This window comes from Natator depressus, chromosome 17, assembly GCF_965152275.1.
Source record: "Natator depressus isolate rNatDep1 chromosome 17, rNatDep2.hap1, whole genome shotgun sequence".
Classification (NCBI taxonomy): domain Eukaryota; kingdom Metazoa; phylum Chordata; order Testudines; family Cheloniidae; genus Natator; species Natator depressus.
Window position 1 is genome coordinate 18,030,829 of NC_134250.1, and position 25,883 is coordinate 18,056,711.

A 25,883-nucleotide genomic window follows, 5' to 3' on the forward strand; every position below is an offset into this window, starting at 1 on the left:
TAGGGCAAAATTTTCGCAAGAGCTCAGCTCCCGTTCAGGCATCCCAGTGGTCAGATCTGCAAAAGAGCTTAGTACCCTGGGTGGTGAGATGTCTTGAAAACCTGGCCCCAGCTGTAGGTGCTGAGTGACTGAAAACTTGGTCACCTCTTCAGTGATGTTAATTGTTTGTTTATTGCTAGTAAAGTAGTCGGACACCTTTTCCCACTGAACGTCCACCTATTGTGCCTCTGGCTGCCACTGTCCTATTTAGGATCTTCAAATTAAAAGTGAACTAAAATTCAAATGGATAAAACACTTGAGGAAAATATGGTACTGGCAGAAGGATTCAGCTAGGTCTGTTTCATCTCTAATTTTTTTTTTGTTTTCTGTGATCTCTTGAACATGCCTTTCCTTGACTGTATTCCCAATATGTTAAATTTTGCTCTTTGCTGCACTATACGGTGAAACGGTAACTCTGGCTAACTTGGTTTTGGGGATGTCTCTTCCCCAATCTTTCCTGCATGCCTCACATATGGAATATGAATAAGACTGGAGTAGGCTATGAGACAGAGTGTATCAGACACTGGAGGTTTGGCCGGCTCTGGAAGCCAGGGTCCAAGGTATGAACATCTGCTTTAAAAAAATGGTTCTGTTGAGGAGGAAAGAAGAGGGGATTAAAACATTACTTCCATTTATGGCCCAACACTATATTTCAGTTGGAAACATGATAACTAGATAAACATTCTTTCCTTCCTCTGCCTCTAGGCTGGATGTTCTGCTTTGCATGTAACAATGGTAATAAGAATAACAAAGCTTCAAGCAGACATCAGTAAAAAGCTGTTGCAAAGTTCTTTGCTTGGTTAATTTCATTGCATGTTTGTGTGTGTGCTCCATTCTTATATGAATTTGTCTCTTGGTCTGTGAACAGCATGAGGGGGGACTTTGGCTGGAGCATGCCCATCGTGTCTGGTATTTTTCTTAACCACCAGTGGCTTTGTACATTCTGCAGCCTTTGACAATGGCATCATGAAGTGAGTGGTCTGTTTCATCAGCACCATTAAGTGGCTGAATGATATGGGGAAATGCAAAGCCACTGAGGTTAAGAATCCCGCAATATATAAATAGTTTTGGATGAGGGTAGGCATTAAAGTGAATGCAGATGGGTCTGTGGACTATTGCAAATTGCTCGCTTAAGAATGTCTGTACTGTACATCAACCATTCATTCATCTTGGTTACAGCTTCAGTGATTTTTAGCAGGGCTGGATTAAGGCAATCTGGGGTCCTTGGAACACCTCAAAACAGAGCCCTCCCCCCACACTCCATTGTCCACTTCCCACTAGCAGTGATGGTGGAAAGGGCTCCCTCTCCCCCCAGATATACACGGGCTGTCTTAAGGAATGACAACAAGAGCCCACCTCCTCTCAGGAGTGGCAACGGGAGGGTCCTCTCCACTTCCACTCCCAAACCTGAGAGTCAGGGGGGTGGCAGCAGGGGCACTCCCCAATACCTAGAGATGCATGGGAAAGTTCACACTTCTCAGAGGTTTCAGGATCTCAGTATAAAATATCTATCATGCAAGTTGCTTGAGTTTAACATTCCCCTGTGGTTAGCAGCAAAGTTTATTGAAAAAAGTTAAGGGCTTTTTTTTTTAAATATACCTTTGGTCTTGTGGCTTGCTTTAAAGTCTTAGATACCAATTTTCATTCTCGGTATATTTCCATATGGTGTAATTTTTATGGCTAAACTAGAATTACTTGTGTTTGTACTTACTAAGTTATTTAAATATCCTGGTGACTCAGCCCAAAACACATAATCTCTCTCTCTCTCTGTGCCCACTACTCACGCAGAGTTTACTCGTGGTACATATTGCAAAGCGGTTTTAAAGTAGACAAGCTGAGAACAGAGGCTTAGACTGAGTGACTAATATAAATTACAAAAGTTATGTTATTTCTCAGCCTACATACAGGAAACTCTGAAGTCAGTGAACCCTAGGAAAGAACAACAAATGCAATATGCTCTTTCTAATTTGCTTTGTGCATTTTTTCCTCAGTATTTTGTTTTCCTATTTGTTCTTTTTTTGGGGGAGGAGGGGTTTTCTTTCTCCCCTTTTTTAGCTGTGTCTCTTCACCCTTCAGAGCCAGAGGCAACAGCCAACAAGCACGATTGTGAGGTCATATCTGCAGATATAAGATTGGGGTGATAGACCGTGCTGAATTTTCATTGACACTGTTCTTTCTAGTCCTCTTTATTTTATGTCTGCAGACACTAGTTCTATTAAGTAGGCGCACATGAACAATCTCTCCTAAAAACAGAAACCAAAGTAATCTTTTGATTTAACAGAGGACTGTTGATTTATGCATCACAGGGTGGCTGGCCCTTTAAGGAGAGAGGGGCTCAGCCTCACTTGTGACTGATCAGCTAGCAGCTGAAACTGGTTAAGTGATTATAAAAGCCATCCAGTGACTCAGTTGAAAAGGGGAGCTGTGGGAACTAGATGGGCTTCTGTTCCAGGCCCTAGAGGGAAGGGAGAGAGATACAAGGGGAAAGGCCGCTGGGTCTGTGCTGCCCACTTTGTTCAGGGAAATAGCTTTATTTTGGTTTTGCTTTGAGTTTTATATGTGAAGAATAAAACCGTGCCCTGAAGGAAGGGCCTGAACAGACTTTGGACCTGGCTTTGTCCTTCCTGGGCTGAGGGAGTCAGGCTGGCATCCCACGCAGGGGTTATGAACCTCACTCAAGAAAAAAGGGAGTGTTAGCGATTCTCAGCAGTGCCAATGTTTTTAATTAGAGATGCAAGAGTCCTGTGTCCACTTGAGTGCTTCGAACTCCTGCATGGCAGCACACAGATTTATTACTAGATGGAAATGGTTGAATGATCCACAATGATGCAGAAAAGGCAGAAGTGTTCAATAAATATTTGTTCTGTATTTGGGGGAAAAACGATATCTCATCATATGGTGGTAATCTATAGAACTTGGTGGGTCCCTTATTTATTTTGAATGTTTTTTGTGTTACAAGCTCAGACTTGCAGTAGCATTTGTGTTGACAAATGAAACTTAAATATGTGCAACTAACAGAGCTAGGTGTGAAATCTGTCCCCTTCTTTCATCAACAAACTTATAAATTCAAAAAAATTTCAGCCAGCTGTTATAAAGATATATTGTAATAAGTGACCTCATAATGGCACTGAGAAACCTTGCTTTCGTTTGATACAAGATATCGCGTCTGTTAAGAGAGGGATGTGGCTAATACCTGTGACCTTTTTGCGGGAGAAGCCAGGGGAATTTCATGCTACAGCTGGGATTTTCAAAGAAGCCTAAGGAACTTTGAACCCTGGACTCTCGGTTTAAAAGTGCTCACCAACTTTTTCCAGGGTGCATCTTAACTACATACAGCTCCCTTTCGTTTTTGATAGCTGCTTATCTGGAAACCACAGACTGTGGGTGAGAGAGCATTAAAAAATAAATCCGTATCTTCTCTTCGAGTCAGAGGAATCCCTGACTAATCTATTAAGCCATTCGGCCCTTAGAACTTGACCTCTCGCCTGGAAGCTTGTTAAACAGAATTCTTTCCCAGTGAAATGTTGATAGGAGAGTAAATTTACAACTTGCTCAGGAACAAGGAGACTTTACAAGTTATGTTTGGTGTCATCTTTCAGAATAAGAAGCCTCTTCATGCCTGACCGTGCTGGACCATCTCATTACATTTATGATTTTTTGTTTTGGATGAGGGGAAGGGATAACATATATCTCCAAACAATAATTTAAACTGTACAGCATGAAACTAAAAACCCAGCCGAAGAAAAACGGCTGAAGTTACTGAACCTTTAAAGACAAAACATATGTAGGGCTAATCTCCCTAGTATTCTCCGTCATCCTAACTGCAACTGAAACAGTATCCCTGCTTTCTGTTACAGCAAAATTCTCTGGAATTCCCAAATGGCCTTCCTGGAAGACTGGTAATCCCTTAACTGGAGCAAATTGTAACATGTTTTCCCTTGACCAAACATCCGCACCTTCTCTGTTGTGTTGTGGTTCTCTCTCTCTCTCTCTCTCTTTCTGCTTAGGAAATGGGGTGTGTTAGGTCATGAAGTCATCCAAAAACCATTAAAATTCCTGATGTCTTTGAAAGGCTTGTCCATAATAACCACATTTCATGCACACCTGAATGTATAGCACATTTGATTGTGGCATTACTACAAATAACTTTAGTAATGCAAACAATCAATGTATAATATAGACTCATACGGTGTCTTTCATCTGGAAAGTTCCCTATGTGCTTTGCAAATTCATGTTTAGAACCGCAGTTTTACAAAGTGATAATGTGAGGTGCACCTGTAATTGTGAACCTCCGTTATGGTGTCTAATGATCATGGATTGCATATGCAGTTGTGGTAACTGCACGGGCAAATCTAGGCACGCACGTACTACGTTTGTTTTGTATGTCGAACCCTAGCCTCCCTATTCCTAAGTCTGATCCCCAGAAGGGATCAATCGCTATTGGAAAAACAGTGACCTCAAGTGGAACACGGCAGCCATACTGTTAGCAACACTCAAAAAATGGTTTTTAAGGATGGTAGAAACTACAAGGTGAAGGTTTTCTGTAAATCAGCATAACATTAATCATTAGAGTTGGAATTTGGGTAGGACATGGTCATGATGAAGAGGGTGGCCTTGTGGCTAAAGTATAGGCATGGGAGTTGGGAGATCTGAGTCGTACACACACTTAATTCTGCCACAGTCTGTCTGTCTGTCTGTGACCTTTGAGCAAGTCACTCGGTGCTTTGGTTTCCCATTTCTGAAACTGGAATGAAAATACTGAACTACTTTGCAGGAGAGTTGTGGATTAATTCAGTGATGTTTGTCCAATGCTTAGGTGGAAGGCAATCTAGAAATGCAAAGTATTATTGTTTGTTGTTGTTACTTCTGCAAATATCACTATGGGATCTTTACTGACCACAAATGCTGAAGGCCTTAAAACTATTTCTTACCAGAAATATGGAACCACTACCCTTGCAAAAACCCTGGACCGCATATTGAGCATTTGTTCACTACTGACTTGGAGGGAAGAGTGAGATGTTAAACGAAACCAGAATGATCTTTGGCCTACAAAAGACAAGTTGGTTCAAGGAGAGAATAGACCAGGGAAAAGGCATCCACTTTTGTGACACGCCGAGGAAGTTTTATACCCTTACAACGTTTTCCTTAATGGATTGCCTCAATTTCTCTATCATGGTGATTTTTCTTCTCCTCCTTCGTGTATTTTAGCTTGGTCATGAGCAAACTACTAATACCCACTTCATGAATGACTCGTCCAAGTGGTAACTCTCACCTTGGTGAGGAGAATCCGTGAGTTGCCATCCCAAGGGCATGATGATGCAATCTCTGTGCACTCCCACTGACTTTGGTGTTAGTTCATTTCTATCTGCGCTCTCTAACAAAAGTATTTTCAGATTTGCTCATCAACCAAATTGATTCCTCAGCCATGTACCAGGCTCTTTATGGAGACTATGTCCTGGCTGCTTCAAAACAAAACTACCACCTCCCCTCCATTTGAATCTTCATATGATGCCCAAATATATTTTGTGACAAAGCTCCTGCTCTACCTTGGTGGGTCTTGCACTTATTGGCGGATTTGCTCGCCTTGGAGCTTCACGGCAGCCCTCAGCTTGGCCGTTTTTCTGAACCCACAGTCCAGGTCGACTCCTCCTGTGTCTGACCAGGAGTTGGGAGGATTTAGGGGGAACCCGGGCCCGCCCTCTATTCCGGGTTCCAGCCCAGGGCCCTGTGGAATGCAGCTGTCTAGAGTGCCTCCTGGAACAGCTGTGTGACAGCTACAACTCCCTGGGCTACTTCCCCATGGCCTCCTCCCAACGCCGCCTTTATCCTCACCATAGGACCTGCCTCCTGGTGTCTGATAATGCTTGTACACCTCAGTCCTCCAACAGTCCGCGTTCTCACTCTCCGCTCCTAGTTCCTCTTGCTCCCAGCTCCTCACACGCACACCACAAACTGAAGTGAGCTCCTTTTTAAAACCCAGGTGCCCTGATGAGTCTGCCTTAATTGATTCTAGCAGCTTCTTGATTGCTGCCGGTGTTCTAATTAGCCTGTCTTAATTGTCTCCGGAAGGTTCCTGATTGTTCTGGAACCTTCCCTGTTACCTTACCCAGGGAAAAGGGACCTACTTAGCCTGGGGCTAATATATCTGCCTTCTGTCACTCTCCTATAGCCATCTGGCCCAACCCTGTCACAATTTGTAAACCTGATAATTTTCTGTATGGCCTAAGAAGTGAGTTCCAGGGGTCATCTGCTGTCTAGGAAGCATTTGTCTAACTGGATCAGGAGATATATTGCAATGTTCAGAGTTGGCTATGGTCCCAGTCCCTTATGGTCTTTAAGCCCATCTGACCAGAATAGCTGCACTTGCAGCTTCCACAAAGTGTCTAGATTGGAAATTTGTCATGTTGCCACTTGGCAATCAGGCCATATCTTTCGCAAATGTTATAGCCTAGATAAAACAGCCAAGGCAGACTCCTGCTATTACAGAGAGACTTTCCAAGTTCTCTTTACTTTATTCCTCAGTCTGTCTTCCCTACCCCATGGAATAGGGAAACTATGATAAAAGTCTAATGGGAAAACATTAGCTTGTTTACTGTAGCTGCATGTGGATTCCTTGCAACCATTTCCTCAAAAGATACAGACTCAGCAGCACTCCTGACAGTTTTAGAGGTCAAGGCTGAGGTGCAGTGGCCATGCAGGGGACTCATGCATAACCACTCTCCATGCTGTGTCGACTGGTTGGGCACATGAGGACTCCCATCTCTGAAGCTGTCAGCCTGGCTCTTTTCACAAGCACTGAATTTTTTTCTTTTTTAAGTGGGCTAAACAACATACACGCATCAAAAAAGAAGGGTCTTGTGGTTAAAGCACCGGAGTAGGCGTCAGCAGATCTGGGTGAACTTGAGCCTTGGCTCTGCTATAGGCTCTGTGTGACCTTGGTCAAGTCAGTTAAGGTAATTCTGCCTTGAATCTTCCTGTTCATAAAATGGGGATAATATACTGCTCCTTCACAGGGGCATTGTGAGGGATTATGTTTGTGAGATGCTCAGAATACTATAGGGATGGTTTCCATAGAAATGCCTATCATAAATTCAAGCCAACGCTGGTTAAAGAGCAATATTGAAATGCGGTTTGATTCCTACACTGGTTCCGCTCTGTCCCCAGTAGACAAAGCCTTGGAAACATTTGGTGCCTTTGCATTTTAGCTTCCCTCTTCTCACACAGAAGACTAGAAAGTAAAGGTGAAAAAGACCTCTGTGTCTTGCTTATCTCACCAGTCCATGCAGAATGTACTCTCTACAGTGTATTCTCCAGTATTTTGTACGATCTAGTTCTTAAATGTAAACCATTGTTGTACCTTTCTGAGGCATCAATGTGAATTCCAGCTATGGGAAAGGGAACAGAGAGCCTGACAACCACTGAGTAGCCCTTCAGACAATGCCATCATTTTCAAGTGACATGAGTTTTTAATAGGAAGTATATTAGTCAAAGAGCATCCGCTCTCCTTAATGAAAGAAATCATCCACCTGAGAATTCCCACAGTTCAAGAAGAATTTCCAGACACACACTCCACAGAGAGAGAGAGCCTGTCAATTTCAGACAGAAGATTCCATTATAATAAGGCTAAATAAAAAAAAAAAATACTGGTGTAATACTGTTTGGAAGTGGTGCAAGTAAAACTGTCTACACTAGATTCAGCCTGCAATGTTTGCTTCAAGCACAGAGTGGGAGGGGAGGCGCAGGAGAAGGAAAGCTGCTCTGTGCTGCAATTGTGCTGCATAATGCCAAACCCTGCAGCAGTGTCTGTGGCAGAACTGAGAAGACTGCTTATACGCCCGTTACGCACGAATATGTAGTGTCTTGGACGAGTAGATTGAGCTGTGGTGTGCTGCCTAGCCTGGCTCACGTGGTCAGCAGCCATAGGCATTGTACTGTCTCTCTTGTGTTTCCCTTATTATTTTTATCTGCCCATAGTGCTATGGTAGGCTGCAGATTTTGGAATAATTGCTGTAGAACCATGATGCTGTGGTTGATGGAACAGTTGAGGTGATCATAGAATCATGGAGTATCAGGGTTGGAAGGGACCTTAGGAGGTCATCTAGTCCAACCCCCTGCTCAAAGCAGGACCAACCCCCAGCTAAATCATCCTGTAATCCTGGAAGCTGTTTTTGTCCGTGGTGAAGTGGCACTCAGTCTTTAAAGGGCAGCATTTCTTTCTAATTGTATCCCAATCTACTGGATGAAAAGTGGGTGACTATTACTCCCAACTCTTCTTAGATCCTCTTTAGACAGAAGGGTTTGGCAATTGGTCCTAAAAATGGCACGAATTACCTGGCATTTATCTCAATGTACTGCTGTTAATTCTGAGCGTAATCACAATATTTGAAGTAAAAATGATTAACTAACTGTTTAATTGTTGGTCATTTTTAGCAGAAGCATCCTGCTCCTCTAGGATTGTGGGTGGAACTTGAGTAGCGTTTCCCCCCGCCCCCTTCCCAACCTGCCCCATGGGACAAAACTGAAATTGCAGCTGTCTCTGGAAGGTAGGGAAGTGTTAGGGGAGAAAGACTCTTGTATGCCTTGATTGAGTCCTAATAAGGTTCAGAATTGGGTCTGGCTAAGCAGAATGGTTTGGCTGGTTTGCAATCTCCCCCCATTACCAGTTAGATCTTGCTTGCCAATTTCTAAATAAAGTCGAGTGTATTATCATTATCCTCATTCACAAAACCCAAATCCTAAAGTTATTAATTCCCTCTTCCCACTCCCTGTAAAGCTCAGGCTTGGAATCTTTATTCTTGTCTCCCGCCCTCTCTTTTTCTGTTTTACTCTTTTAAATTAAACACATTCCAGAGAGGGGCCAGTGGTTGACAGGAAGCTCCGGACTGATGGTGTTTCCTTGGGACTAGTGCAGACTGGACCCCCATCCTCCCTCCCCGTCAGCCTCCAAAGACCTGCAGAGAAGCATAAGGTGAGATTTTGCAATGTAGGCTCTACCTGAGAGCTGTGTCTTGTGCATTATTAAGAACAGGTCAGTAGGCTAACTAGAAGGCAGTAAGTAACTGAATGTCACTTGCTCAGACAGGGGTTTTTGCTTGTCCCCATATGCTAGCCAGAAGGAATTTAGATTAGCCTGCTCAGCACATTCAGGCCTGTCTCTCTGCTCTGGCTCTGCACTCAGGATCTTTAATTGGCTTTAGTGAGTAGCTAAATTTCATCCATGCTGTAGTTGGAGAAGGGTTTCTGTTGTTGGTGAGAGCCGTTTCTGGGGTGGGGAGATAGAGGCCTGATCTGATGATGTAAATGCTGGCTGGACAATGGTTGTAAGGGAGGCCGCAGCTGTTCTAAACCCATTCCCCTTAGAGGGACATGGAAAACCTTACACTGGAGTAGCAAAGAGCCTGGAAAATATTTAGTCACCAGGAGGCCCATTATAAATATATTGACCTATGATCTGAAGACTTCTCTTATAAACCAGTACGCTTATATTGTCTTGTATATGTCCAGCCATGCCCTGAGCTTGTCACGTGATTGTAAACCAAAAAAGCGAGGTAGTGATGTGTGTGCAGAGGTGGGGAGGGTTCCTATTTCAACAAACACTCTGTGAAAAATGAAACTTGGATCAGCCAGGTGGTTGAGGGTCGGAGCTGTGAACGGTTACATTTGGAGATCCATTTGCTACAATGGCCTTGGAGACCTTTCCCTACATCAGTGGTGCTCAGGTGAAAGGTGTATGATGCAGTGTCTCCCTGCATCATAGATCAATGGTTATTCTCTTGTATCTCTATCTGTCCAGACACACAAGAGTATAATACCCCGAAACACTGCATTATCATGGAGGAGGCATGGCCTGTACTGTAGATAGGGCAGAAGGCTGAGGGTTAAGAGACCTGGGTTCTATTCCTTGCTCTGTCACTGAGCTGCTGTGTGATTCTTCGTAAGCAGCCTGCTTTGTCCAGGGTGGCTGAGCAGCCACAGTTCCCATGAACTTCCCTCGGAGTTGTGGGTGCTTAGCAATGCTGAAAACCAGACTTTCAATTTCCTTCTGCCTCCGTTTCTTCCTCTGTAAAATGGTGATGTCAGTGATGCTTGTTCACTCTGGTAAGGTATAAATCTATGGATGAAAACTGTGAAATGTTGTAGCTTGCAGTGCTTCGGAACCATGGGCAGCGGGTTTCGTAGGCTGGGGGAGGCTGAGCCTCCCCAAACAGCCCGGCGTGGCCCCGCCCATGCACCGCCCGCCCTGCACTCTGGGGCTGGGTGCTGAGGCCGGGGGGCCAGCGGCTGCTGTGGGGGTGCTCTGGGCTCCATTGCGGGACGCAGGGCACAAAGGAAGGTGGAGGGTCGGTACCTCCCCCAAGGGTCGGTACCCCCGCTGCCCATGTTTAGAACGTAACTGTAGAACGAGGTAGCACTCTTTATTTTAAAGACTAGAATGAATCATGTATCCTCTCAGCCAGAGGTAAGGATAATTTGCCATACATGAGTGATTGTTAGAGGTTTTCCTGTGATAAATATGCCCATTGGATGATATGTTCTGACTTCAATGGAAACCTTTATCTCTCATTAGCAGAGACCCCTGCCTGCCTAGTCCGGAAGGGGTTGAGAAATTTGGTCTAAATCAATAGGTTGCAGTTCTTTTGAGGCATCTGTCTTACAGTGGCCAGCACCAAATGCTGCAGAGAAAAGTGCAAGAAAAGCCATAGTAAACACCTATGGAAAAAACTGTCCAGGGGGTAGTTTCTTCCTAACCTCAGGCGATTAGTGTTTTGCGTGAAGCATGAGGGTCTCTTCTCATTATTAAAAAAAAATAAAATAAAAGACTTTGGTAAGTCTCTGTACCATTTTCTTTACTCCACTATGACTTCTAACTTGACGGTGCTCTTCAGTTACTGTGTCATGTTTGAATGTGATGCTCTGTGGCAAGATGGTAACAAATATGCAAATATGGAAACATTTAAATTTAAATTTTATATCTCTTGGCATCACCCTGGCAACATCCCAGTCTCTCAGCGAAAGGGTGGAGACCAACTTTTCATTCCTTGCGAATCAAGAATGAAGGAGCCTGGGAATGGGGAAGGAGATTCTCAAGGGCAATGACTGAAGTCAGGCCAAGCATGGCAAAGGAGAGATCATGGGTTATAGCCACTGGGGGCCCTGCACAGCAGTAACACTGCAAATCAGCGGATATCCTCCTTATTAATTTCGTCCTTTAATGTTTGGGTTTAGTGGATTCTTTTTACTGCATCGCTTTAGAACAATAGTTGATGCAGAACGTATTAACTTTCTCAAACTGATCCAAATACTTTTACCAGATGACTTGATCTCTCATGCCAAAGTGCACTACACTTGCAACTCTTTGCTGTAGGCAATTTCCCTTTGAAAAAATGCACAGTCCTTCATGATAGTGGCTGAAGATGCAAAATAATTTGATAAAAATTCCCAGACATCTTGAGGGATCTGAGATTGTCCCACCAAGAAAGAAAAGAGACGACTGTTGCCCCCCCAACCAAACAACTAATTTTCCCCATTCAGAAACTGTGCATTCCTTTCAAACTCCTTTCTGTCCCAGCCAAATCTGAAACCCAAGCCAACAGCTGAAAGTTGTACCATCGATTTCCATGTAAACGTTCTTCAGATAATTACCTGAGGGAGTGTGTTCCAAACCACAATGCATGGCATGCTGCCAGAATGATAAAGATCTGGAATCATCTGGGAAGAAGGGTCAGTGCAAATCAAACACAAGCCCCATTTCCAAATGAAAAGGAAATAAAACCTCCACATGCAGGCATGTATGTAGGCCACTCATTAAACATAACCAAGCAGGAAAAATAATTCTGGCAAGAAAAGGCAAGTGTGTTTATTAGCCATTCAGGTCACAGACTCTCCAGTACTGCATTTTTTTAGTGCTGCACTGGAAGAATTCGGATTGCTCATTCAGTTTTAAATCGGGAAATATTGTTACATGGTTGGTGGCCTGGCTAGAAAGGTGGTGGCAATGGAGCATAATAGAATAAGGATCCTGCAGATCACACTACCTAAGGCTGTGATCTCTTCATGTCCCAGATTAAGCATAGTCAAGAGCAGATGGCACAACTCGGAATGGCCTTAAGGGGGATTGTGCTACTGGAAGTGTCCTCTTTTGTCCGAGATGTAAAACCCAGGTCCTGACTACTGGTGGTAATTAAAAACCCTGTGTTTTATTTCTGCCAGAACAAAGGTGTAAACCCAATTTTCTTGCATCAGTTCTGATGTTGATGTGGACATCCTGCTTTGGTAGTATCCCCTGTAGTTTCAGTTCATGTCCTGCCCTAAATTATTCTGTAGTGTGGCTGTGCTCTGCTAAGAGCTGCCCTATTCTGCCAAGAAGAGGTCACATGTCAGTGGATGTGGAATAGTTCTTCAGTATAACTGAAGCCTGCGGGTCTGGTTGTAGGAATGAGAATGTGTTCAAAGAGTGCAGGAGAGATGGAGCTTGAGAAAGAGGCTGCTTCCTATGGCATGTAACTTGCTAACTGTCCATGTATGGTACATGCAGATTTCCTGGAAGCAGAGTTATGGATTCTAACTAACTTAGTAGAGGATCCATAAGACTGAGGTGAGAATTCATCTCAGGAGAGGGGATAGGGAATGGAAAAATGCTTCTCGCAGATAAAAATCCCGGACTATTTAATCTAAATCGATCCAATTAGATCTCACTGAATGCCCCAGGTGAACAAAAGGAGTGTGGGAAAGTAGCACAATATTTATCCTACTTGGGAACAGAATAACTGTTATCACCAATATCTTGACCTGCTTCCTCTGCTGGTCCTTTTCCCCCTTGGAGAATCAGTGATCAGATGGATTTACTGTCTGAGTTAAATTTCTTAGATGGAGATTGAAACGGTCTGGAAAAGATTCCGTTTCATGAAAAATTTTGAGGTTTTTGACAATTTTTTTTTGTTTCAATGCGGAATGAAAATTTGAAAAAACTTTGGCTGAAAAAATAGATTTAGTAGTATTAGTATTTTATTAGACTAGGTTTTTTATTTATCGATCTATCTTAGTGGCCTAAAGGTCATACTGAAATAATGATCTTGGTTCCAAAATTCCATGGCAGGCAAAAAAGCTCTTTCCTTTGGAGCGATTTGTATTCTTACTCATAAATGCAGGTTGTCTGACCTTTAGTTCAGTGTTATCTGTTTAATCCCTTTGGGGAACGATTAAATCAGTTGAATGTTCAGTGAGTTTAGTAACTGCCAATTGTATCTGACGTGCGCTCACCACTCCCTCTATTTCATTCATTGCTGAAGTTCTATGCACCCTAATCTAGCCTCACTCAAAAACTTTAGGCCATTTTTGTTCTGCACTATGCCCTATAGGGGGACAGCATCACAAAAGTCAAATTGCCAGCTATTTTTAGGAGTCCTAGAATCTCAGGTTTTATTGGGTTACTTCTATTGTGCTCTGCTGCTTTTGTGAATGTGTACAATGGGGACAGATGTTTTCCAGCGCTGGGAAGGGAATCCACACTCCTGGGTTTTCTTTCAGCCTTTGCTACTTTCTTGTGTAGACTTTGACGAGTCACATAGGCCAAAATTCTCTGACCTGTTTTTGAGATACCAAGACAGATTTTTTTCAGAGGTGCTGAACACTCATAACTACAAATTGAAGATAGCGGGCACCACAGCTGCTCCGTACCTTGGAAAATCAGGCCTCTCGATCAGTGGACACTGCTGAAAATGTGGGTCTTGGCTTCCCTGTGCCTAAATTTTCCATTCAGTAAAATAATAATACTTGCCTCTCTCATAAAAGCTCTGTGGGACTGAGTATTTGGTGCTTTGAGAGCCTTGGATGGCAGGCCTAGCTGAATGGAAAATTATTACATTGCTTGTTGAATACTTGTTTTCATTCAGTAGCCCATCTAGCAGGCTCTTTGCTCAGAGCCTTTGTTGTTGTTCCGTATACGCTTAACACGTCAAGTCATGAGAGGTTTCCTAGCACTGGCAGATGAGCTGAGGTTGCCCATTCTAAGATGAAATTCAGATTGTGAGGTCCAGTGGATAGGGCATGGAAGTGGGATTGGGAGTCCAGAGTTCTGTTCCTGATTTCTGCCGCTGCCCTGCTGGGTCACTTCCACTTTCTGCCTCCATTTCTTGCCCACCTTCTGTTTTTTCCTATCTATTTAGATAGTAAACTTTTCAGAGCAGGAACTCTGTGTTTTACAGTGCCCTGATCTTATCCGGGGCCTACTAGGCATTATTGTATTATTTACTTTTCAGTCGATTTTTTTTTTCTCTTTTGCAGATACCAGTGATAAGTCTCAGCTGTAAAAGCCTGTGGAATTTTACGCTGCATCTTAGTAGCACAGCCAAGTTACTATTATCCTTAATGGGCAGAGACTCCCATGATCTGCAGAGCCTTTTTTGGTCACTAATAAATCACAGCTCTTGTAATAACAGATGGAAGGTTTTTAATTTTGTATTTAAAAATTTTCATTCTTTCTCTGCTGACTGCAGAAAATGTGATTAATTTCAGGTGCAGATTTTTTGGAAATATTTCCCCCCCACCCCCCTCCCCACCCCCATGTGTTTCATGAAAAATTCACATACAGAGTGAGATGCTCATAAGCTCTTCCGAGATAAGAACTTAATTTATTTACACTTCATCATTCCAGAGATGGCCTAGAGACTGGCTGGGAATTTGCTGTTCCAGCTTTAACAGGTCACAGCCTGGAGGGAAGCAGCTGGATTTTCCTCAAGAGCAGCCGTCAGCTGTTGGAAATCTCTTGATACTTCCCTGGCTTCTCCAGATTCGGCATTAACTTTTCTTTTCTGTAACAGGAATTATGTTACATGCCGGACACTCTTTTTAACGAAAAGGAGTAAAGTGTAGATTGCTGTTTTCCAGTGTTTATGGAGCTTATAGAGAACAAGTAATTGATTAGATCCTACCTTGCTTTCACAAAGACAGTGTGAAGGAAAAGGACCATTTCCTACTCCAGCACGACTTAAAGAAAAAGCATCTTGATACTTTGTGTAAAGGATCTCTTGGCTTCTGATGCTCAGGCAGATAACAGAAGCAGTGAATTCGAAGTCACGACTCTTTTTTCCCCCATCGTGTCTCTCTTCCTTCCCCTATCTCCTTTCTTTAAGAAAATTTTTTACATTGGATGAATGTAGATGCTTTAACGTTATATCGTTAAAATACGAGGTCAGCCAGCGTGGCTCTCATTTTATACTGATTTTACAAGTGTGTATCTCCATTGACTTTAGTGGAGTTACTCTTGATTTACACTGATATCACAGAGCCATGTTAAATATGTACTATAAAATATTCAGGCTCAGCAATATCGCAAAGTAGCATTGCAGTAAAAAAGTTTAACACCTGCATTTCCTGACCCGCTTTAATATACAACTCTGCAAACCTGGCATTGTATTAAGTGTTGTTTACTTAATACTAATAGGTATTTAAATAAGGAACTTGGGTCCCTTAGCTCTTTGGTCAAGCAGTCCTGCTTAGGTCTAATCCAGATTTCAGTGACTTGCCCCTTTACTGGCGGATGTTGAGTTTATTTCTCCTGTATTTCCAATGGGTACAATAGTGATCACTGAAATTTCCCCCTCTGAATGGGGCGGGGGGAATGTAATACAGATTACCTGCAGTATCTTTTAAGTCCTTCTGATTTAGGGCACTCATCTTAGTGCTGTCCACTGTAAACTCCACATTACATGATGTTACCCATGAGCTTTGTGGGTAAGACCGCAATACTTTAACCATAAAATGCCAGAATGTCCCCAGGCCATACCACTGTAGAACATCATTAATTTATAATGGGTGGATTGCACTGTAGCTTCAACCCTGGGAATTTTGGATATAAGCTTAATTAATTTTTTTCCATCGGAACAACTCAAACTCTCTGGGAGAAGGAGAGGAAAGTGGGAGGGAGAAATAGAAAGGAAAAATAAAAAGAACAGTGCTGTTTAGTGATATTTAAAATGTATGGTCTGTGAAAAGTGTAGAGAAATAATTGAGTTAGGAGGGAAGAGTTACTAGCCAGGACATAATTAACCTAATTAATATAAGGCTTCATGTTATACCTTCACAATGGGAGGACTGTCCCTTTAATCATGGCAGAAAGGGGCAGCTCTTCAGCTGGTGTTAATCGCCACAGCTCAAGTCAATGGATCTGCTCTGGAATACTTATTTCCCCTTGGAGGTATTGATATATTTTCATGTATGTGGGTGTGTCACGGTTAGGTAAGCCATGGTTGAGTGCTGACCCTGTCCAGTCCTCAAGGTTGAGATGCAAGAGCCACACCCCATAAAATTTGTTGCAAGCAATCTCAACAAGCTTAAGAGAGTTTTCGGTGCTCTCTAGATGCATCATTGACCGTGTCATTGAGCAATCCAAGGGTTACTTAATTCCTCAGGCTATTCAGCCCCCCTTGCCTTAATGCACGCTTAAGCAGTGCATTAAAAAAATCAATTTCTTCTAGTTATGAGCTTTGTACACAATACAAGTACACAATAGCATCAAAACTTAAGTGATGCATTTTCCTAAATTGCTTGTTAGGGGATCTTTGCTCGCACATGTAGCTTCCGTTATCAATGGGATTATCTGGGGGGAAAGATTCTTGTGCATCTGTGGAAGTAGAACTGTGGTTCTTCTGCCTATGGTATTAGGCTCCACTTCCTTCACAAAAGAAAACAGCTGAACTAAAATGCTAGGGGACCAGGTTTTCTATCGTGGGAGTATTAAACCTTTCTAGCAAACTGCTGACAGCTTGGGCAGCACTTCATGGTTTGTCTTTTGAGTCTGAGGTATTGTTGGTCCCCGTTTGTCATGAAAGATGTTTTGAATAAGATTGCCTTTAAGATTTATGTCACCAGCAGCTGTGTGACCTGTGATGCCATGGTATGAGTTCCCTGTCTGAGTATTACGCAGAATGCTGAGATGGTCCCATTTTTCCGGTCAATGCTAAATGTAATAACTCATTAATTGAAAAATTCTGAGGGAAATCAGTAGTTTCTCCACAGAATTAAATAATCCACGTACATCTGGAGTCAGATTCCAAGGGGTGGGGAATGGGAGAGCAATGTTCCATGTTCTCAAGGGACTGTAATGCTGTAAGCATTATTTCTTACGCTGAGAAACTGGCAAATGGAAGGGTGCTTGGACTTCTCTCTCTAAATGTACAGACAGTACTAATGCTACATGAGTATTTGAATGGATTCCTGTGCCTACCCTGAGAGCAAATGAGATTGAAGCCAAATGATCTTGCTCAAAGGAAATTATAAACAGTGAAATGTCTCCTGTCCAAATTTAACAGGAGATGCCTGGACAGATGTCTTTCAGCCACTGACTAAATGCAACATCAGCAGAGCTTTGGAGATTAGAAAAATGTAATTTTACCTTCTATTAAGCAGAATGAGAAATCCATATGCTTTCCCATCCTATGATTTTGCATTAATCTTCCACAAGGCTTGTCATTTCTGGTGAGCTATAGATTGAATCCAGGCATGTTCGCTCTCTGAGCCTAATTTACGAGTCATTATTTAAAAAAAAAAAAAAAAAAAAAATTCCTTCAATACCAAAGGACACACAAGTATTCTGAGCTTTCTTTTTTTTTTTTTCTTTCTTTTAAAAGATGATAAAAATAAAGGAATAAACAACCTAGACTGTGTTTTAGCTGCCAAAAGTTGAGAATCCGGAACGATGAAAGATGAAACTGCCCCAACCTACTTGGCAAATGTGATAAACAAATATTCCAAAGGTCACTTGTCTCACGTCAATTTGAAATTTGCTTCCTTGGGGATTCTGCTGGGGTGAAGTTTGCCTTCTAGATGTTATCAAGGGAACAGTGGAATTTCTTAGTAATTGAAATTAAAGAATTTTAGGTTGTGTGATCTGGATAGGAAAGCTGAGTTCCTTCTCCCCCATCTCTTGCTGTTCTCATCAGCTTCATTAGTAGTACTGGTGTTTACTGTTAAAATTAAGAAACATTAGAATTAAAAGTTATGTGAAACACTGCAAGTTCAAAACAATTAAATTACCCCCATTCTCTGATGATGATGATATAGACCGAATAGTGCCCTTCTGTATTTGGGGCACCCATCACCGCTTTACCACACTTGTAAAATAAAACATCTGCTTTTCCTGTGCAATAACTGATTTTACAAGATGTCTGGTGATCTGTTTGTTGTTATTTAATAGCTAAATTTCAACAGTGCCTCAAGGCCAATCAGATTGAGCCTCCATTGTACAAGGAGATGAACAAATGTTTTGTTACGGTAGGAATCAACAGATGGCACTCTTACAGTCTTACAAGTTTTTTCTTCGTGTATAAGCAGTGGACAGTCCTGGACGAAATGCTGTATTGTTAGTTTCATGATGTAGTTTTTTATGGGTGGAACTGTTGCAAACAGCAGAAGTTTGCTCACTACCTTTCTTAGTCTTTCTAACTAGAAGTCGTTTTTGGGGCAGAGTTGCTCCTTGGTAACTGGGCATTGGTGTTTTGGAGAGGTTCCCTAAAGAAGGCATTGCCTATGTACTCTTTGACCACCAGTGCTCAAAGACTGGTGTATATATTGTTAATAAAGCTAATTACACTAAGAAAAGAGACAGACTCTGTTACTGCTTTCTCCTTTAAAGGGAAACAGTTTTGCCAGGCCCCAAAATCTGCTTCCACTCATCAAACGGGCGACAGTATAGAAAATAGCCTCTGCCCCAAGAGTGTACTGTCCATCTTTAGGGTAAGATGAGGCTCTATTAATGGTATTCTAATTTAATATTGAATAACCTGTTAACAGAGCAAACTTGTTGCCACTTTTTGGTATAACCAAGGGACAGTTCAATGGTTCCAACCATATTCACTGGATCTAACATAGGATTTGAAACACTGGTTAGTAGGAGTTCTATTTAGACTTGATAACACAGCTTTGTGCAGCTACCTTGAACTCCTCCACCTTTGTGGGAGGCAGTTTCACGAGACGTTTTCTTGGTTAGTGCGCAACACTACTGCAGTTCCCTCTCTCCCCACGGGGGGGGGGGGGGAGGACGACGACATTGTGTTTTTCTGTGGGAAAATAAGTTCTTTCCACAAAAACGAAGTCTTCATGACACAGGCTTCCCCGGCAAAGAGAGGACCTCTGTGAGAGTTTTATCCCAAACGGTGGTCATTTGCAGCAGTCAATGAATGAGACTACTGCACAGTGGCTGTTTGTAATAGCTGTTTAACAGATAATAACTTATACATTAGGATGGAGAGCATATGTTCCTCTGGCCACATGAAAGTAACTGTAACCACATTGACAGCCAACTTCACAGGAGAGCTGAATGCATCTTTTCTTAGTCCATCTAGAACTCTGGGTCACCATGTTCTCATCTAATCATGGCACAGATAGGGGAGCCCAGTGTAGTAAACGGCAAGCAAGTTTCCATTGTGACTTTGATACAAAGAATTTTAGGGCACTGACCTCCGTTTTTTATGTCTGCAGTTTCTGGAGGCAAACAATTGTGGGTAGACTTTAGGACAACAAACTGATTTGCAGGCACAAATCAGGTAGTTAGACCTTCAGATAGCTTAAATGCCCCTCTCCTTAATAACAACTGCATCAGTAGGAGCTTGGCTGAAAATGGGGCCCACGATGTTTAAAAGTTAAGTGTTGATTGCTCAAATATTTAGTCATTTTTGATCCAGTTTAAAACCGGTTTCTAGTCTCTCCAAACTGCAGTCTTGCTTTTCAGCAAGGTGACAATCACGAGTCAGGTAGAAGTTTCCTGGCTTGGGACTTCTAAACTAGGTTGGAAAGAGTATTAGAACATGTACAGGGACTTGATGAACTAATACATCTTTTCCATCTATGACTTTTTATATGAATTAGAGTGAAAAGAGGTTCTAGGGTCTGGATGAATGGTCATTTGTTGAGTGGTCCTATTAAAGAGCCAGAGGGAGGAGGAAAATAATAGTTTAGTGGGATGTTATAGACATTTTGCCTTGCCCTGTAGTTTCTTTCTTGTTTAAGAAAGGGGCATTGGGGAGGGAGCGTTCACCTTACCCAGAAACTGTCAGATTCACTAAGAATATATTTGGCTAGTATTTAAAAGAAAACAACAATTTTGCAATAATATTCTAGCTTGGTTTGGTGATGGTTACTGCCAGGTGCACCATTCTTGTCACAGACAGTCTGACTCCTTTGTACTTAAGTGTGTATGGCAAATCTCTGAAGTCCACAAGCCGATTGGTACTTGCAGTGCATTCCTCTCAAGAGTTAAACATGGGTTCAGGAAGCAACGTGAGACTTTGCTTCCCTAACAGCTGGAAGCTAATGAAAACTGTAGAAGAAGCTGCAGATTTTAATCTGGAAAACCAAGTCAGTGATAGCCTAAGCACAGCCTCTCTACTCCATTTAGTTGATTTAGGACTTGGCGTCAGTGAAAACCAAAAGGAATTAGATGGAAACAGAACAGCCGGAAAGAATGGAGCATGGGAAAGGTGGAGGTTTAAAGGTGACTCCATCATCTGATAAACTATTGCTGATTCATCCTTGGAATATTCCACAGTACAGGGTTGTAATTTAAGAGAAAAATCGAAAGTGAAGCCTGGGCCAGAGACACTTCTGAGAGGCTTTTGTAAACTAAGTTTGAAGAGAAAAATATTTATGCAGGAAGGTCTTTTTTCTCTGTGTGCGCGTGAGTGTGTACACCATGCACATGTGTGGGAGCACTTAGTCCTGATTTCAGTCTGAACTACCCTCGCAAATCAGCTTGACAGGACAGTGACAGCACATCAGCCTTTGAAACAGATGCGTTCTGCTGCAGGAGACAGACAAAAATGGTGTTTGGGATATGTCACATTGCCATGACAAAAACTTTTATTTTTCGCACAAAGGTAACTTCCCTTCCCCACTTTTTTTTTAATTCATGTCACATTTTAGACACTTGCAGTTTCCTGCTTGTGTGTTTTGGCTTTTTACCAGCACTCAAGCCTGTGTGTGATCATATGGTTTTGATAAAACATTGAATTTAGACAATACATCTTCTTGGACATGTCTTCCTGTTAGATTCAAGTATGATACAAAGCAATCTGTGTTTGATCGGTAGCAGATTCTATTTGTATCAAATGCTATTAGCCATGATTCATTAGCCATGTAGACATAATATGCTACAATACAGGCCACCACAGGTAAAGTGGTGTTTTCTTTTCCGGTCTCCCCTTGTTGCTACTTTACCAAGGAAAGGATCACTGTACTGTTTGACAGCTCAGCTGGATATTCTTTGATGACCTCATGTAAATATTAGTGCAGAGCTAAAGCTAGTGCACCTAAGCTATACGGCTGGACTTCATCTAGCTTCTTTTATAGGCTCATTAGTCTGGTAACAGAGAGAAAATGATAGTGAGACATTGAATAGTGGGAGTATGAATGGGAATAGGAAATCCATTTATAATCTACTAATGCTGACATTTTAGATTTCCATTTTAAAAAAATGAGTTGTACAGCTAGTGCAAAAAGTATGTTGTCTGGGTAAACAGCTGGATAAAATTTGCATTTCCCATAATCTGAGGGACTTGCATGGCCCCCAATGCTGTAGTATCTGACTGCATCCAACTCTTTGAATCTATTCTCCCAACATCCCTGTGAGGCAGGGAAATGCTTTTATCCTCATTATGCAGCTGGAGAACTAAGACACAGACTCAGGCCTTGTCTACACTACCGGGGGGAGATCGATCTACGTTCCACAACTTCAGCTACGTGAATAACGTAGCTGAAGTCGACGTACTTAAATATACTTGCCACGGGGTCCACACTATGCGATGTCAATGGGAGACACTCTCCTGTCGACTCCCCTTGCACTTCTTGTTCAGACGGAGTATAGGAGTCGACAGGAGAGCGATCCGCAGTTGATTTAGCGGGTCTTCACTAGACCTGCTACATCGACTGCCAATGCATCGATCGCCACATGGCGATCCCCCAGTAAGTGTAGACAAGCCCTTAGTGACTTGCCCAAGATCACAAAGGAAGGTCTGCAGTAGAGCAGGGAACTGAACTTGGGTCTCTAACCACTGGACCTTTCTTTTAATGTGCCATGTATTTGTATATTGTCGGATACGTTATCCATGTAAGCCTTCAATGCAACCCTCACTCAAACTGGTAACCATTTACTCACAGTTCATCCTGTTGACTTCAAAGGAATGATTTGTGTTAGTATGCATCAATGGGTGAAATAAACTACTTTGTATGATTAAGAACACTTAAATCATACTTTAAGGGCCGAAGTGGTGCATTTCATCCCAACATGCAGAAAGGTTACACCACTTGGCCAGCACTATATTAAAATATACAGCCGTGCAACAATATATACAGCCTGCTGAAACATTACATGACTGTCCAGATTACAAACAATGGCCTGACACTAGCGTTAATTTAAATGCATTTAACTATAATTTTTCTTTTAAACTTAATTAACTAGCTGTAAGGCTTTCCAAGGGGGCTGCATAATAATGTATAACATTTACAGACACTTTTTATACAGCCCCAGGAACATGGAATAAAAATGGAATGTACAGAAACTACACTGGACTTGTTCAGTTAGGCATTTTCTTCTACTATTGGACAGCTGAGTTGTGGAAAAAGATAAAACATTAGAATTTACAGAGCTCCATTGTTGGAGGTTCTAGCCTGACTTCCGTTTTTAGGATCTGACAGGCATGCATGCAGGCCCCTTTCTTTTTAGCTTTTATCTCGTTATGCTTAGTCCCTCTTCCTTGATCGGGAGGACTGAGGTGAAAGTTGCCTGCATCCCTGTCTTTTGTTCCTGATCGTTCCAATTAAAATACATTGTTGTTAAAGCTTATGTGAGTGTTGAGCCAGTAAATCAACACTTGCTTGGGGAGTTTGCATCATAGGGTCTTTCTCTGTGCTGGTGCTGTGATGACAAATGACTGATGTTGAGGTTAGTCAACTTTTAAAGTCCAGTAGAATTTAATAGACGATAACCTTTCTATAGATTTTTTTTTTTAAAACATTATATGGCATTTATTCTCTAGACCGGCTTAAAAGCATATAGAGTAAGTTAATGTTGTCTACTGTAAGGATTTTCAGAGTAATATGTACAGAATTCCAGTATGTTTTTATTGGTTGCATCCCTATAAAATTGTCTAGCACCTAGCTTATTTGCACAGTTGACAAACCAAAAGGTGACTGTTCTATCTTGCCTGCTGGCCTAACTCAACCTTGGTTCTGAAAACACAAAATCGTGTTGTGCATTTTCTCCCTCTTACAACATTACCAGTAATACAGCTTCTGTGACTGGAAGGCAGTTGACAATTTTGTTAATGATGCATGGGGTAGAACAGAATCCTGCAACATTGACAGTAGTTTTTGAGGGTAAAATAAGTACATGTGGCTTGATAAAACACAGAGCAGATCTACTGAGTGAGTTGGTGCCATTTTTACAAAGTCACTCTTTTAACTACACCTGCAACTTAAAAACTGAAGTCGTGCTTACAGGAACTATATGAAAAAGCTTTTGTGAAATACTGCAGTGTCCTGATAACATCTTAGAAATCTTCTTGGTATCTTGAAGCCTAAAGTTAGGAAAGAGCTTTGAAATCTACCTTCAGTTTTAGGGCAAAAAGCAAAACATGTGGCTCTGTTTAGGAGCTATTTTTGTTAAAACTTGACAATGAAGGATGATAAGATGCAGCTGCATTGTTTAAACTTTGTTTAATTTCTGGTTTGGAGCCAGCCTGTTCATTAATATGGCACCATTTGTTTCAAAACAACATCTTTGCAGAGTCCCCCTTACTCATGTTATTGATCGAAAGCGCCAACATGCTAAAATATAATCTCATCAGTTTTCTGGCCTGTTTGTATAATTTTGATATATATGTTTTTTATAGTTGTCAAATTTACAGTCTGGGTAACTTTCCACAACAATTTGCCAAAGTTTTGTTGTCATGCCATTCAAACTAACTAGTGCTTGAGTTTTCAGGACACAATAGATGTGCAAAGAAAACACATACAATACCTTCTACATTTCCCTTGCTCCAAAACACACACATCCCTTCGAGCTATGCAGCTACTTTGGGGTGCAGCACTGCTGCTAAGCTCTCTGCTGTTAATTCAATAAATAGCATTGTTAATTGCACTCTCTGGCTGCAGACACCTTCAGGAGCCACTTATGAAACATTAACAAACAGCATAAGAAAAACGAATCCTTGAATAATTCACCAGAGGTCTGTTTAATTAGAACCCTTAATGAGAAGACTGTAAAATTACTAACTTTTTCCCTTCACTGGTGTAATGAAACCTTTAAAATGGGACGAGTCATTTTTACATGTCTACATAACCTGACTAGAGGTATAACATCTCTTATCATTCTAATAATCTAGACCCTGATTCAACAAAGCCCTTGAGAACATGCTTAGGTCCCTTTTTTGGTCTTTCGTGGTTTTTAAAGTTAAGTACTTATTTAAGATCCTTGCTGAGTCAAGGCACTCTTCTCTTCTTAGACAATAACCTGAAAACCAACGTATAACTAGGGAAAGTTACAGCTCCTTTGAAAAAACTGATAGGACCTTTTAGATTTGATGTGTTCAAATCACTAAGGGCATGATCCTTAGCTCACTGAAATCAATGAGAGAGATTTTTTTTTTCTATTTACTTCAGTAAGCTTTATATCAGACCCTAACTAAAGTGGTTACTTCTAAAATTATCCATGGGTTTCAGAGGTACTGCATACATCTTAGGTTCAGTCTGTGATTCCAGAGCCTGCCACTTCATATGGAACATATACGTAGTGTGTCTGTCTGTCTCACACATTTTCATGTGTCCATATTGACACATGCACGCGTTCCAGAACACAGATATGAAATAAGGCTTTATTGATACTGAATCCAAGTGCTCCAAAGCCCCAGTCTTGCAGAAAAATTTCCCTTGGGAAAAACTTCATAACTGATTCTGTTTCAATTAAATCAACTTTTAAATTAATTGTCAGCTAATAAAAGAATGCTGCCCAGCTCATAAAATATAAATCAAGATTACAAACTTAGTTGCCATGAACAGGTGGTAACTCTGTTTCCAAGTCAGACCACATTTCTTCTTTGGCATGGATTCCCCAAGTATACCTCATATTCCAGTTAAAAAATATTTATGAAACTTATAAAATGTAGGGCTTGTTTTACAACCCATTTTCTATCTCACCTGCCAAGTGCAGTGGGAGTTGAGCCAGAGCATAGTGGATGCAGGGGGTAAGGAAGCTTTCCAGAAATGGGTTCTCTGTGCGGGTCTGTGGAATACATTTCTTCCTTTGATCCAGCTCTCTCTTGCAATTAGAGTGCTTTTCTGTTCCATAAAAGACATTATAAACATTTTTGTTTGTGATCTTTTAGCTGGGCTGGCTCTGGTCTTGCCACGGAGATTAACCATGTATTCAGACTCGGGGCAGGTCTCTAGTTAATAGCTGGGTCTCTTTGGATTCAGCCACTGGTATTGCTGATGCTGCGGATCTCAAATCCTTTTTCTTTCTCGGGGCAGGGAGTGGGGAGATGGCCTAAGCTGGAATTTTTATTGACTCCCAGCATGGGATGTAGAATTAAGGCTTGAGTGAGGGGCTTTCTGGCTGCTGCGAAAGCTGGAATAATCAAAGCTAATTCATTAGATCGTGGCGGTATTTTATTATTCAGTTGATGTTACAGAATGTACTTATGGGCCATCGAATTCTGAGACTGTTCCACCAAATTGTAAGTCTCAAAAATTCTGTATTAGCCTATTTTGCACCGATAAAACGTTGGCTGTGTTAGAAAGGCCTTGTGCAGAGAATGGAGTTATTGCATTGGCTGTGAGTTCATGTTAGGCCCATT

At 41.8% G+C, this 25,883-nt stretch overlaps 1 protein-coding gene and 1 long non-coding RNA gene across 4 annotated transcripts in view; one reads left to right on the top strand and one right to left on the bottom strand.

Moving 5' to 3' along the window:
* The window catches only part of COL26A1 (collagen type XXVI alpha 1 chain), a 222,162-nt gene that overhangs the window by 113,174 nt on the left and 83,105 nt on the right, over positions 1-25,883 (top strand). The window lies entirely within an intron of this gene.
* The window catches only part of LOC142000362 (uncharacterized), a 172,079-nt gene continuing 164,040 nt past the window's right edge, over positions 17,845-25,883 (bottom strand). Inside the window, exon 4 of the long non-coding RNA XR_012642218.1 lies at positions 17,845-18,002. This is a non-coding gene — a long non-coding RNA (uncharacterized LOC142000362). The remainder of the gene's footprint in view (positions 18,003-25,883) is intronic.